The sequence below is a fragment of the Myotis yumanensis genome, unplaced genomic scaffold, assembly GCF_028538775.1.
Source record: "Myotis yumanensis isolate MYYU_CA2020_CCGP unplaced genomic scaffold, mMyoYum1.0.hap1 SCAF_18, whole genome shotgun sequence".
NCBI classification, from domain to species: domain Eukaryota; kingdom Metazoa; phylum Chordata; class Mammalia; order Chiroptera; family Vespertilionidae; genus Myotis; species Myotis yumanensis.
In genome coordinates this window covers 40,914,904-40,928,506 of record NW_027223769.1, presented here as the reverse complement: position 1 = coordinate 40,928,506, position 13,603 = coordinate 40,914,904, and positions in this window count along the sequence as shown.

Here is a 13,603-nt window from a genome sequence, read left to right as displayed (position 1 = left end):
CTCTGCGCCTCCCAAGGGCTGCCTCCTGGGGCCACTGTCCCTGCCGGCGCCTCCGCTGGGTGGGTGGCAGCTCTCTGAGCCTGGTGACAGGTAATACCACCTGCCTCTGAACGCGACGGCGAGATGATAGGATGTGTTAACGTCTTCCCACAGCTGCAGCCTCCTTCCCGCGCAGCCTCTATTGACGGGAGGCGGCGGGAGGGAGAAAAGGAAGAGAAGAAGGAGCCGGGGGTGAGAAAAGGCACCACAGCAGAAGTAACAGCTCGTCAGGCCGGGCGAGGGGCAATGCCGTGACCTAAAAGGTGTTGTTTGTTATTCTGACAGCTCCTCCGGGGGATAGACCGCAGACGCCCTGGCGTCCTCACTGCTGGCGGGAGGGAGGGCCACTTCCTGCTCCCCGAGGGGCAGCCACGGGCGGGCAGCGGGCAGCGAGAGGCAGCCACGGTGGGGCAGGGTGGGCAGCGAGAGGCTCCCTCGAATCCCTCCAGCTCAGAGTCCCCAGCCCCCGACCCTGGGGCACCAAGCCGGACACTGCTGTTAGTATGTGACCTTCTGGATGTTTCTTCTTCTTCTTTTTTAAAATATTTTTTTTGATTTCAGAGAGGAAGGGAGAGGGAGAGAGATGGAAACATCCATGATGAGAGAGAGTCATGGACCGGCTGCCTCCTGCACGCCCCACACTGGGGATCCAGCCCACAACCCGGGCATGTGCCCTGACTGGGAATCGAACCGTGACCTCCTGGTTCATAGGTCAACGCTCAACCGCGGAGCCACGCTGGCCGGGCAGAGAAGGGGCTTTGTTGGCAAGGGCTGCTCACTGCCCTGCACGCGGCGAGGGTGGTGTGTGGGCTGCCGGTTCCCACCGTGTTGCTTGGGTTGCACCTTCTCCCCTCCCCTCCCCCCTTTCTCCTCCTCTCCCCTCCCCTCCCCTCCCCTCCCCTCCCCTCCCCTCCCCTCCTCCCTTTCTCCTCCTCTCCCCTCCCCTCCCCTCCCCTCCTCTCCCCTCCCCTCTCCCCTTTCCCCTCCTCTCTCCTCCCCTCCCCCCTTTCCCCTCCTCTCCCCTCCCCTCCCCCCTTTCCCCTCCCCTCTGAGTTGGAAGCTGAAGCAGGTGCAGGAACCCAGGAGCAAATGGGTTTTCAGGTGTGAGGGCGTTTTGGCATCCAGTTCCGGGGCGAACAGACTATCTTGTCTGGTAATTATAGTGAATGGCTCTGTCCTCAAACGTATCCGTCAATAAATCTCTTCTAATAACCGACTGGGCGCAGCCGCGGCCACGGTGACGTCTCCGAATCGGGCCGGGTGGTTGGCCGCCACACCGACCTCACGGTGTCAGCCTGCTTCCTGACCCCGTGACTCCTGGTCCGGGCAGGGACGGTTCCCTCCTAGCGGTTGGCCTGGAGCCAGCTGAGACACAGCCCCCCCCCGCCCCCCCCCCCCCCCCCACGGCGTGGAGACTTCCCGTAAATCTCCTAAATGCCGAACGAAAACCTTCGAAACCCCGCCACGTCCACAGCCGTAGCCATGAATCCCGTCCAGCCCACTTCTGTGCGACGCTGGGGCGTGGCCAGCAGGGAGGCCCACATCCATCCGTCACCCGCCCGCCTGTACCATCAGGGCAGGCCTCACCCAGGCCCTCCTGTGTTTTAAAAAATATATATTTTTATTGACTTCAGAGAGGAAGGGAGAGGGAAAGAGAGAGAGAAACATCAGTGATGAGAGAGAATCATGGATCTGCTGCCTCCTGCACGCCCCCCACTGGGGACCGAGCCCGCAGAGAGTGGCCAGTGGGTGTGGGCTCAGACCGGAAGCCGGTGAGTGTTAAACTCGGCCCATCGGTGGCTCAGAAGAGGATTTGATGCTGTTTGAGGGGATTTGAGTCACTAAGTGATATCGATGGGATGGCGGCTTCCCTGTTATGATGTGTCCCTGGAAGGACTTGTAAAGGGAGCAACTCCCCCCCTGCCCCCGGGAATATGTCCAAGCATCCGGACTCTGTCCCCAGTGTCCCCCGCCTCCTGGCAGAGCTGCTCGTGGGGTTTAGGGAGGCAGCTAAGTGCTGGAGCTCTCGCTGAGCCCGAGCCCCAGTGGAGGGCGGGTGGCGGCGGGCTGTCCGCAGTGAGGCCTCTCCCCTGTGGGCCCGGAGCGCACACAGCCTGTCCCTGGCCGGTCGGGCTGCACGCGGCAGCAGGAACAGGGCGGGCTCTGCTCCTCCTCACGTTGGGGACAGGACAAGGGAGAGGGGATCCCCGGGCAGGGACTGGGAGAGGCGGGAGCGTGAATGCGAGGAGAGCAGGGGGACAGCAGGTGCTGGCTGCTTCGGGGAGGAAGCAGGAGGCTGTGCGCCCGCAGCCTCGGCCCCACCGGCCTTCCTGCCTCCTCCTCTGGGGTCTCCTTTGTCTTTTCTTCATCATTTCACTTTCCCCTTGAATTGCGATCTGCAGCAGTTTTTAAAAATATTTTATTTTTTGGTTCATCTTCACCCGAGGATACTTTCCCATTGATTTTTTTTTTAGAGCGAGTGGGAGGGAGGGGGGGAGACAGAGAGAGAAAAAATCATGTGAGAGAGACACATTGATTGGTTGCCTCCTGCATGAGCCCTGACCAGGCCAGGGATTGAGCCTGTCACCAAGGTACATGCCCTTGACCGGAATTGAACCCAAGACCTTCAGTCTACAGGCCGACGCTCTATCCACTGAGCCGAACCGGCCAGGGCACAGGGAGCATTGCTGGTGGTTCACGGTATTTCTCACAGCGAGGTCGCGTGCAAACCCGTGCACGGAGCCCAGCCCACACGCTGTTCCGCACGCCCCCCTCTCCCCACGGAGGCTCGCGATCTTAGAAACCCCGCGAGTGGTGGGCAGAGCTCCCGTGGACTCCACAGGCTCCCGGGCCCTGGCGGCCGGCGTGCTGTGATGTTGCTCCTACTCCCTCTGCGATGGGCCTGGGGTCTGTTTCCAGTGACGCACTGTAACCCGGTTCCTTGGACGCACAGCTCTGTGCACCGGTGTGTTTCTGTCCGAAAAACGAAGTTTTAGAAACAGGACGCTGGGCAGAGGGCGTCTGCGTGTTACATTTTGAAAACACGCCCACCCGCCCCTGGCTTCCGACTCGCAGCACCGCCTGCCAAACCGTGAGATGGAAGTGGGTCCTTGACAGTCTGTGAGGCACAACACGCGTCCCGGGCGCGCCGGCTCCTGGCACTGCCCTTCCCCCCCACCCCGTGCGCTGGGGGGCGCATGAGGGGGGGTTTGATAAATCCTTTAGGAAGAGAGCCAGGCTCAGGGAGGCCGCCCACTGGGGAGACTGAGGAAGGAGAGGGACGCGCCCAGGGAGCTTCAGGAGAGAAAAACAAACCGGGGGGCCACGCTGCCGGCAGAAGCCGGGGAGCGGGATCGCGCCTTCTGCACAGATGGCTCCTCACGACGAACCGACGTCTCTGCCCCAGACGGTGATGCCAGAACCTCCCTCCCGCGGACCTGGTACTCAGGACGCCCTCGAGCACCGCCGGAGCATGTTTGGTTTTTTTTTTAAACCGCTTTTATTGATTTCAGAGAGGAAGGGAGAGGGAGCGAGAGACAGAACATCCATGATGAGAGAGAGTCATCTATTGGCTGCCTCCTGCACGGCTCCTACTGGGGATCAAGCCCACAACCTGGGCCTGGGCCTTTCTTTTATTTCCTTTCGTATTTATTTATTTATTTATTTATTTATTATTATGTTTTTGGCCTGTGCCCTTGACTGGAGTCGAACCTGTGACCCTTCAGTCCGCAGGCCGACGCTCCGTTCTCCGAGCCAAACCAGCGAGGGCATCGCTGGAGCCGCTTTTGCTGCCAACTGCAAATACAACCCGTTGTTTCGCTGGGATGGAAGTTTAGGTTTGCTGCGACGGGACCCCGAGGTGACCTCGCCCCCCGTAACGCCCGCAGCGACGCGCCGGCGTCCGTGCGTCAGGCCCACGCGAGCCGCCTGTGCTCAGGAGTGACCCTGAGGGGGCAGCAACGTGGCGTTCAATTCCGGGGCTCCCCACGTCCATTCCAAACGGAAAGTGAACATCGCCATAAATCAGCGCAATTCCGACGGCTATAATTTTGTTATCGGGGCAGTAAGTCCATAGAGCAGGGCCGCGAGGCCATTTGCATGGTGCACGGCTTCTGCTGGTTGCTGGGTCTGTCTGAAAACGCACGCCGAGACAACGCAGGGAAGGAGCGGGTGGTGCCAGAGCTGGGATCTATCTCGTGCTGGAGTCCAGCGAAATGCCGCCTGCGTCCTCCGCGTGGTGAGGCAGTCTCTTTGCAGACTTTTGACGATGGCCCGTCTGCGTGGTCTGATTGCTTATTTCCCTGCAGGTTGTGTAACGCTTTTCTTAAATTTATGACTTTATATAGGAAGGTCATCAAATATACGGTGTCCTTTCAGGGAAGGAGAACGTGTTGTGTTAAATAATGAGGCATAATGAAACTTATTTATGAAGGAAATCAGAGAAATTTATTGCTGAATCGGTATAAGAGAAGCATGCAGATTAAAAAAACACACACACCACCCTGCTTAATAGCATATTCATTACCAGGGACCTTCCAGGTACCGAACCAGTTGTGTGAGAGGCAGGGTCGTGGGTGGGGTAAAGCTGCTACGTCAGTACGATCCGTGGTTACTGGGCTTTTGGGTCTTGTCAATTGCTGTGAGATGATCATAGTATTTCTGAATAATTAAGATGCAAGACACTAAAAATGTTTCGATCTCGCCCGGACAGTTTGGCTCAGTGGATAGAGCGTCGGCCTGTGGACTGACGGGTCCTGGGTTCGATTCCGGTCAAGGGCAGGCACCTTGGTGACAGGCTCAATCCCCAGCCTTGGTTGAGGTGCATGTGGGAGGCAACCAATCGATGCGTCTCTCTCACATCGATGTTTCTCTTCCTGTCTCTCCCTCCCCCCCCCCCCCCCCACTCTCTCTCTCTCTCAAAAAAAAAAATCAATGGAAAAATATCCTTTGGTGAGGATTAACAACAAAAAAATTGATCTATATTTTTGCGAGTTTTTTTCATTACGTATGATGGCTGGCGACATGCAAGCTATAGAAGCTGGAGAAATAGACCCCAATGTCGCACCCCCGCCACGGGCCTCCGCGTTGTGTTTTCTTAAAAAGGTTTCGTCAAAGACCAAGACCAACGTGATAACCAGCACATTATTCGTATGATGGACTTGGGGGACATGTCCAGAAACTTCTCCAAGGCCGACTGACCGTTTCCGGGACGGGCTTCCTGGGCGTGAGCCTCCGGAACTCTCTGTCCTGGAGCCGCGGTCGGGCCTGGGCACGGGCGGCTGTGGGCGCTCAGGCTGTGCGGCTGGCGTTGTCTAAGCCTGCGGGTCTCCGTGAGAGGCCGCCTCCTCCGAGAGGCCTTCCCTGGCCTCCCAGGCGGCCCTGGTGGCTGCTCCGGCCCCACCATCGTCTCTCAGTCACTCCGTCTGCTGTTCACAATGTGCAGAGGTGCCTGGTCTGTGGTGACGGCCTCCCCCCTCCAGCAGGGAAGTGCCAGAGGAGGGTCACCTTCTTAGCGGAGCCGCGTGGGGGTTCAGCACCCAGGACAGCTCTCCCAGGCCCGAGGCCAGCGCGCTGGCCACTGACCCCCCTCTTCGCCGCCTTTATCCCCACAGAGGCCTCTGGACTCACTCCCCTCTGTCCTGAGAGCTTCCGGGTGAGCAGCCCTTTCCAGGGCTACTTTTTCTTCTTCTTTTAAAAAAAATATGTTTTTATTGATTTTTAGAGAGAGAGGAAGGGAGAGGAATAGAGAGAAACACCCATGAGAGAGGAATGTCGTTGATCGGCTGCTTCCTGCACGGTCCCTGTGGGGACCGAGCCTGCTTGGCCAGGCCCCAGTTTTCTGATCCCATGGAGGGCGCTGCACCCTTTAAAGGGGTTGTGCCCGGCCGGCCGGCATGGCTCAGGGGTTGAGCGTCGACCCAAGAACCAGGAGGTTACGGTTGGATTCCCGGTCAGGGCACAGGCCTGGGTTGCAGGCTCCATCCCCAGTGGGGGGCATGCAGGAGGCAGCTGGTCCATGATTCTCTCTCATCATCGATGTTTCTCTCTCTCTCTCCCCCTCTCCTTTCCTCTCTGAAAAATAAAATAAATAACAGGTTGACGAGGAAGGTCAACATGTGACTGACGTGTGTGTCGACATGTGTGTTTGTCGAATCACGTATGCACAGAGGGTGGCTGAACGGGCGCGGACAACGTGGGAACCGGGAGATGCGGAAGCAGCGGCTGCTGGTCTTGGCGTGTCAGCGTCGCTGCGGGTGCAGGGGCCCTGCGCTGGCTGCTGCTCTGCGTCCGGGTTCACACCCCCGACAGCCCGCGAAGGCAGCGCTTATGGTCGGGCTCACGCGTCTCCCGGGCTCAGCCCGTGAGAATCAGGGCCCCCCTGGCAGCCTCGGAGGCTGGGCCGCGGCCAGCCCACCGCTCCAGGCGAACGGGGGAGCGCTCCAGCCCCACCCGACGCGCTCTTCACAAATCAAAGGCTAATCGTTAGAAAATGAGAGAAAGAGGCTTTTACAATTATTATTGTTTTTTAAAATATATTTTTATTGATTTCAGAGAGGAAGGGAGAGGGAGAGAGATAGAAACATCCATGATGAGAGAGAATCATGGATCGGCTGCCTCCTGCACGCCCCCCACTGGGGATCCAGCCTGCAACCCGGGCCTGTGCCCTGAACGGGGGAATCAAACCCTGACCTCCTGGGTCATAGGTCGACGTCAACCACTGAGCCACGCTGGCCGGGCAAAAGATGCTCTGGTGAATTATTTTTCCCAGCTCCCAGAAGATCCCCCAAATTCCAGTTGTATTGAACCTGCTAGGATTTCCCACACGGTCCTGACATCCAGGGTGTGTCTGAGCTACGCCGCTGCCCGTGACCGAGAAGGGGCAGGTTCTGGCTGTGTCCTCAGTGCCGGGCTGTGGGTGGGCCCTCAGATGCCATCACTTCATTCACCCCAGATCCACCGAGAACACAGCTCCCACCAGATTAATACCCAGAAAGGCCAAGTCTCACATTCACAGCTAAAAATACACAGCACAGAATTCCCAGCGTCTTGTGATCTGAGTGTGTCTAAGGCAGATCAAACATTTTCTATTGATTTCAGGGAGAAAGGGAGAGGAAGAGAGAGATGGAAACATCCATGATGAGAGAGAATCATGGGTCAGCTGCCTCCTGCACGCCCCCCACTGGGGATCGAGCCCACAACCCGGGCCTGTGCCTTTGACTGGAATCGAACCTGGGACCCTTCAGTCTGCAGGCCGACGCTGTATCCACTGAGCCACACCTGCCAGGGCTCATTTATGACTCTTCAGTGAATGCATGAAGACACTTGGGGAGCCCAGTGTGGGGCTGCGGGAGGCTGTTGGGGGGGGTCCCCAGAAATCTCCACAACTGTGGGAAGTTTGTTTAACGCAGGAACCACGTCGCCTCTCCCCTCACCGTGGCTCTTTCTTGCTCAGGTGTGCGCCCGCCTACATTCCGTCCAGCGCTAGCACAGCCCTTTGTCCTGGCGGCCAGCACGTGTGTGGACACCGCGGTGGGGACAGAATGCTGACGCAGGCTCCCCGACTGGGGCCTTTTGTTCTTGGCGGAGCCGTATTTTCGGATCTCAGCTCCCCTATCACGAGCCGGCGTTCTCTGCCTCAGCATTACGGCGACATTAAGGCATCGACTTCCAGGATAATGACCGTGGCTTCCGCAGCGATCTGCTCTGAAGGGCGCCCTGGGAATATTTCATACTTATCAGGCTTTTGACCTCGGAGGCTGTGTCTGCGTAGCTCTCGAAACCAGTGTCATTCCAGAAACTTTAAGAAAAAGCAATTAGCCAGCCGCCTAGCGTTGTACAGATAAAAAGATCTAGGTAATCAGCCCATCTTTGATTGGGCCTGATTGATTCATTAATTAAACGTTTATTGAGCCGGCCTGTCCGGGCGCTGCTATGCGCTGTCTGAGAGTCAGGGGCCTGGAAGGTAATTTGCCAACGTTGATGCTGCCGGGGGCGGGGGGAGAGGGGCGGGGGGTGGAGGTGCCGGGGACAACGGCCTCCACAAAACAGCCTCGTCAGCAGGTGCAAAGAGGGCCTCTTCCTCACCTACCTCCCCCTGCACCCAGACACGTGCCCTCGGGGGTCGGAGGGTGCCTGCTTGGCTACGGCAGGCGGTGGCAGCGGGCCTCTGCCTGGGGCACACAGATGTGCACTCACACCCAGATTAGGGGGGGCGGCGCGGAGGGCCCGGCCGGTGCGGCTCAGTGGTTGAGCGTCAACCTAGGAACCAAGAGATTACGGTTCGATTCCCGGTCAGGGCACGTGCCTAGGTTGTGGGCTCGATCCCCAGTAAGGGGTGTGCAGGAGGCAGCCGGTCCACGATTCTCTCTCATCATTGATGTTTCTCTCTCTCCTTTTCTTTCTAAAATCAATAAAAAACACATATATAGAGAGAAGAACCAGGATCTACGCTGAGCCCTGGCTGCCTCCCACGCCGACCACGGGTTCTCCCTAGTTGGGTCCTGGTTAGGATCCGGGCTGGACCGATTGGGGCGTTACCGTCGGGAGGACGATTCCCTTCATCTGTGAAGAGGAGCAGGTGGGCCAGCGGCTTCTCTCCCAGCAGAAATGTCCGCGTGGGGTAAGAATGCTGCCAATAGGAACCGAGGGACCAGGAACGGACTGGACACACGGCGTCTTACTCAGTCCTCTCAGGTGCTGGGACAGACGGCCACAGACGGGGCGGCTTCCGGAGCGTTCTTGACCCCAGTGGTCGCTCTCGAGTGTGTTTCTTTCGGCGTAGCGCGTTGACGTGCACACTCCTGACATGGGCATTGCTCCGTATGCAGGTTGCATTTCAGCAAAGAGAGTTTAATGCGTTCCAATCAAAGCCGGCATCTAAGGTGAAGCTAAGTGGCGTTAAAACATCTTGGAATAGGTGTCTTTCTGTGCTGTCCCCCTTACAGAAAGTCACCGCTTAATCTGACTTGTAATCTTAATGAACAATTTAGAGAATATATCGGGCAGCATCTTGGCCCTACTGTTTGCCTCGGTGCCCCCAAATCTTGACCAGGGAGGTGTGTGTGTGTGTGTTAAGAAATATATTTTTATTGATTTCAGAGAGGAAGGGAGAGATCAAAACATCAATGATGAGAGAGAGCCGTGGATCAGCTGCCTCCTGCACGCCCCCCACTGGAGGTCAAGCCCGCAATCCGGGCACGTGCCCCGACTGGGAATTGAACCCTGACCTCCTGGTTCATAGGTCGACGTTCAACCACGGAGCCACGCTGGCCGGGCTTGACCAGGGAGTTTGGAATCACTGGGTCTCCGCTCCGTACGTAGCACGCAGGAGGCAGCCGTTAAATCCCAGACGGGAGTGAGTGAGTGAGTGAGACCTCACCTCCAGGAAGGGGTTTTGTGAACCCCTCGGAGTCGGGGGTGCAGGGCCGTCGGCAGCCAGGATGCCGAAAGGCACAGGGCGCTCAGCACAGGTAAGTGGCCGTATTCCTTCTCCCCGTGCGTGAGCGCGGGGCCTGGCGCCTGCTCGGCGGAAGCGGAGATCTTTGGTCCAACCCAAGGCTGGGTCTGGCGATGCCGGGAGCGGGGGGCTTGTTGCATTTCACACCCCGGCGTCCACTCCCCTGGTTTCTCTGGGAGGGAAGCCCCCCTCCGTTCTCTGAGCCCACGGCTTCCAGAAGCCTTTGTCCTCCTGCTCCGGGGAGGGCACGTGACCCGGTCTAAGCCAATCGGGGCACGGCTCCCCTTGGCTTAATGACGGGCTCAGGTGCATCTCACACCCAGTTCCACGCGGCCTGGGCCCCAGGTGTCAGGGCTGAGCTCTGGTTGGGACGCACCTGGCCCAACCCTGAGGGAGGGCTCTCCAGCCAGGGGAGCAGGGGCCCAGCACGACGTCCTCTTGGCCTTGAGCCTTCCGGGCTGAATTTTCTGTCACTGGCGACCAAGGGTGTCCCAGCCGCTGCAGGACCCAGCCCCTGAACCACCTCTATTTCTTTTTAAAAATATATTATTTACTGATTTCAGAGAGGAAGGGAGAGGGAGATAGAAACACCAACGATGAGAGAGAATCACTGATCGGTTGCCCCCTGCACGCCCCCCACTGGGGGTGGAGCCCGCAACCCGGGCCTGTGCCCCAGCCGGGAATTGAACTGAGACCTCCTGGTTCCTAGGTCGACGCTCAACCGCTGAGCCCCGCCGGCCGGGCCGACCCACCTTTATCTCTGGGTCTGTTTTGCCCCAGGAGCAAAGGAGGGGATTCTAATGCCCACATCCGTGGACGTGGGGAAAAATCCCAGGCTCCAGGCTTGCACACTCCCCTTGGCCCGGGGACAGCTCGGGGGGGGGGGGGGGCGGGGGGGAAGGGGTAACAATGCGGCTGCACCCCCGTTTCTCCAAACTCAGTCGCCGCCTGGCAGGTTCACACGTCTCCACTGGCAAGATGGGTAATGACAGCCGCTCGGCGGTGGGAGAGACACCGGCCTCCTTAGCAGCGTCGGCTCCGTGCAGACCTCCCAAACTTTGCTCCGCGTGCCGTGGGAGGGCTGGGCGCCGTCCTCCGTTGCTGTGGGGGGAACAGGGAGCAGATGGAGGAGGCTGTGACACGCTGCAGCCCGGCCGGTCCCCGTGCGGATCTCGAGCGCCGTCTGCCAATTGCCGCCTGGGTCCCGCGCCCCTTCTATTCGTGTTTGACTGCCGAGCAGCCAGACTGCAGCGAGGAGGAGAGTAGATTCTCGTCGAATAGCAGAGCAAGGTGTGATTCCTGTGACAGGAGGGAAACGCACCCCCCTCCTTATTCTTGTTACAAAATAAGAATCTGTTCCGAGCTTTCCCACCCGTTTAAGGATTAAGACACGACATGTCGTCTCCCCAAATGCTTCCCTCAGTGTCGTGTGAGATGGACCGCGGTGTGTGTGCGTGAGTGTAAAGCAGGTGGGTACTACACTAGCAAACACAGATAAGCAGGATTTAAAACCCCCAACCTTTTAAACACACGCCAAGCAAACAAGCCCTCGAAATCCTAGCACCCATCACAATTCCCCTTTTCACGTGAGTGAGGGAGAGAGAGAGAGAAACATTAGTGAGGAGAGAATCAGGGACCGGCTGCCTCCTGCACGCCCCCTACTGGGCATGGAGCCCGCAACCCCGGCCTGTGCCCTGACCGGGAATCGAACCGTGACCTCCTGGTTCCTCGGTCGGCGCTCACCCCTGAGCCCCGCCGGCCGGGCTTTGGCCATTTATTCCCACGCGTCTCCGTCCCTGTCCCCGAGGCGAGGGCAGGGGTAGGCAATGTCCAGTTTATCTGTGTCCCGGGCATCACATGGCGCCGGGCACACGTGGGCGCCTGGTGGGAAGTGGGGTTCAGAGTGCTGACATCCCTTCTTCTTGGCCTGGGGTCTCTTTTCAGCCCTTTCCTCTGGGAGGGCACCATCACCCGCGGGCACCGTCATCCGTGGGCACCGCCATCCGTGGGCACCCTCATCCGTGGGCACCGCCATCCGTGGGCACCCTCATCCGTGGGCACCCTCATCCGTGGGCACCGTCATTCGTGGGCACCGTCATCCATGAGCACCGTCATCCGTGGGCACTGTCATCTGTGGGCACCGCCATCCGTGGGCACCGTCATCCATGGGCACCTTCATCCATGGGCACCATCATCCATGGGCACCGTCATCCGTGGGCACCGTCATCCGTGGGCACCCTCATCCGTGGGCACCGTCATCCGTGGGCACCGTCATCCGTGGGCACCCTCATCCGTGGGCACCGTCATCCGTGGGCACCGTCATCCGTGAGCACCGTCATCCGTGGGCACCCTCATCCGTGGGCACCGCCATCCGTGGGCACCCTCATCCGTGGGCACCGTCATCCGTGGGCACCGTCATCCGTGGGCACCGTCATTCGTGGGCACCGTCATCCGTGGGCACCGTCATCCATGGGCACCCTCATCCGTGGGCACCCTCATCCGTGGGCACCGTCATCCGTGGGCACCGTCATTCGTGGGCACCATCATCCATTGGCTCCGGCCTCAGCACTGTCTTCTCTCCCCGGTAAGCCAGTCCCGGGACCCCCACCTTCCCCAAATGATGGGGAGCCCCTCCTGGCTCGATTGCGTGGCTTCTTCCTCTGAAGCCCAACCCTGAGGAGGTACTCAGGAGAAACCCAGCTTCAATCTTTGCTCGGGAAGCCCGCCTGAAGCACGGGTTCCCATAGCAACAGGAGTCCTCCCACCACCCACCCTTCACAAGCTACAAATATAGCCGCCCCGGGACCTGAATCCACACGGGTGCCCATGAGCCAGTTAGTGCCGAAGAGGCCGGCCGGGCACCCCTTCCTGGTTTCCACGCTTTAAAGCTACAACCCGTGGTTGCCGGGCGCACTGGACGGAGGGCGTGGGAGGGCGCTGTGCCTGCGGGACCTGCCTTCACGGCAGAGTGAGTGGCGTCTGGAGAGTTATTTCTTTGCTTTTTGTGTTAATCCTCAGCTGAGGATTTTTCCCATTGATTTTTAGAGAGAGTGGAAGAGAGGGGGAGACACAGAGAGAGAACCATCAATGTGAGAGAGACACAGCGATTGGTTGCCTCCTGCATGTGCTCCGACGAGGGCCAGGGTTTGAGCCTGCAACTGAGGTACATGCCTTGACCAGAATCGAACCCAGGACCCTTCAGTCTGCAGGCTGGCTCTGTCCACTGAGCCACACCGGCCAGGGCATGGAGAGTCCTTGAGCCTCGAGATGGGAACAGACTTTGGGATGCCAGTATCCGTCCCGGTCACCACTGAACTGTGTCCGGAGCTCAGGCCGGGCCGTCTGGGCCCCTGGTTATCGGACAGCGAGCTGGACAGCGGGGCTGCGGGCGAGAGAAAGGACGGGGGGAGGCAGACTGACGGGGCGGCCAGGCCCGATGCCGCTTCAGTCCTGGGCGTGCGGGATTCGTGGGCGACCCGGGCCAGCGTCTCTGCCCCCCCCCCCCACAAGCTGGTGGAAAATGTAGATTTGCTCCGGGGAATGGCGGGGCCCATGGAGGGTTGCCGGTTTCGGCTATGACTCGCAGGGTTCGTTCTGAGAGTGAGGCCGTGCGGGTGACAGGGACGGAGGCTGGACGTGAGGCCGTGTCCCCCACCTCCTGCGCGGTGCGCCCTTCGCTCTGGCAGGTCCCGCCTTTGTCCCCTGTTGCGGACGGTCCCCACCAGCAGGTCAGCAGCAGGAGCCCCGAGTGTGAGGGGGCGGGGCTGAGGTGGGGTCTTGGGCTCCCCCCTGGGAGGTGGCCCCCGGTCACTCCACTCCTCCCACCCTGGGCAGATGGACCCTGGTCCTGTGCTGAGGGCGGCTCCCTCCCCCGTCTTCCCGGGGCTCTGCCTGCCACTCCAACCCAGACCCACAGAGGGCGTGCAGCTCAGGGTCCCCTTGCTGCGCCCGCTCCGGACATGCCGGTGCCTGTGCATGTGTCATATGCGTGAGCAGCGGGCGTGGGGCAAGGCCCGCAGCCGAGGCCCGGGATGAAGCCACGGCAGGGGTGCTGGGGGTGCTGGGGACCAGCCCTCAGACCCCAAAGGTGCCTGTGCACCCCCATCA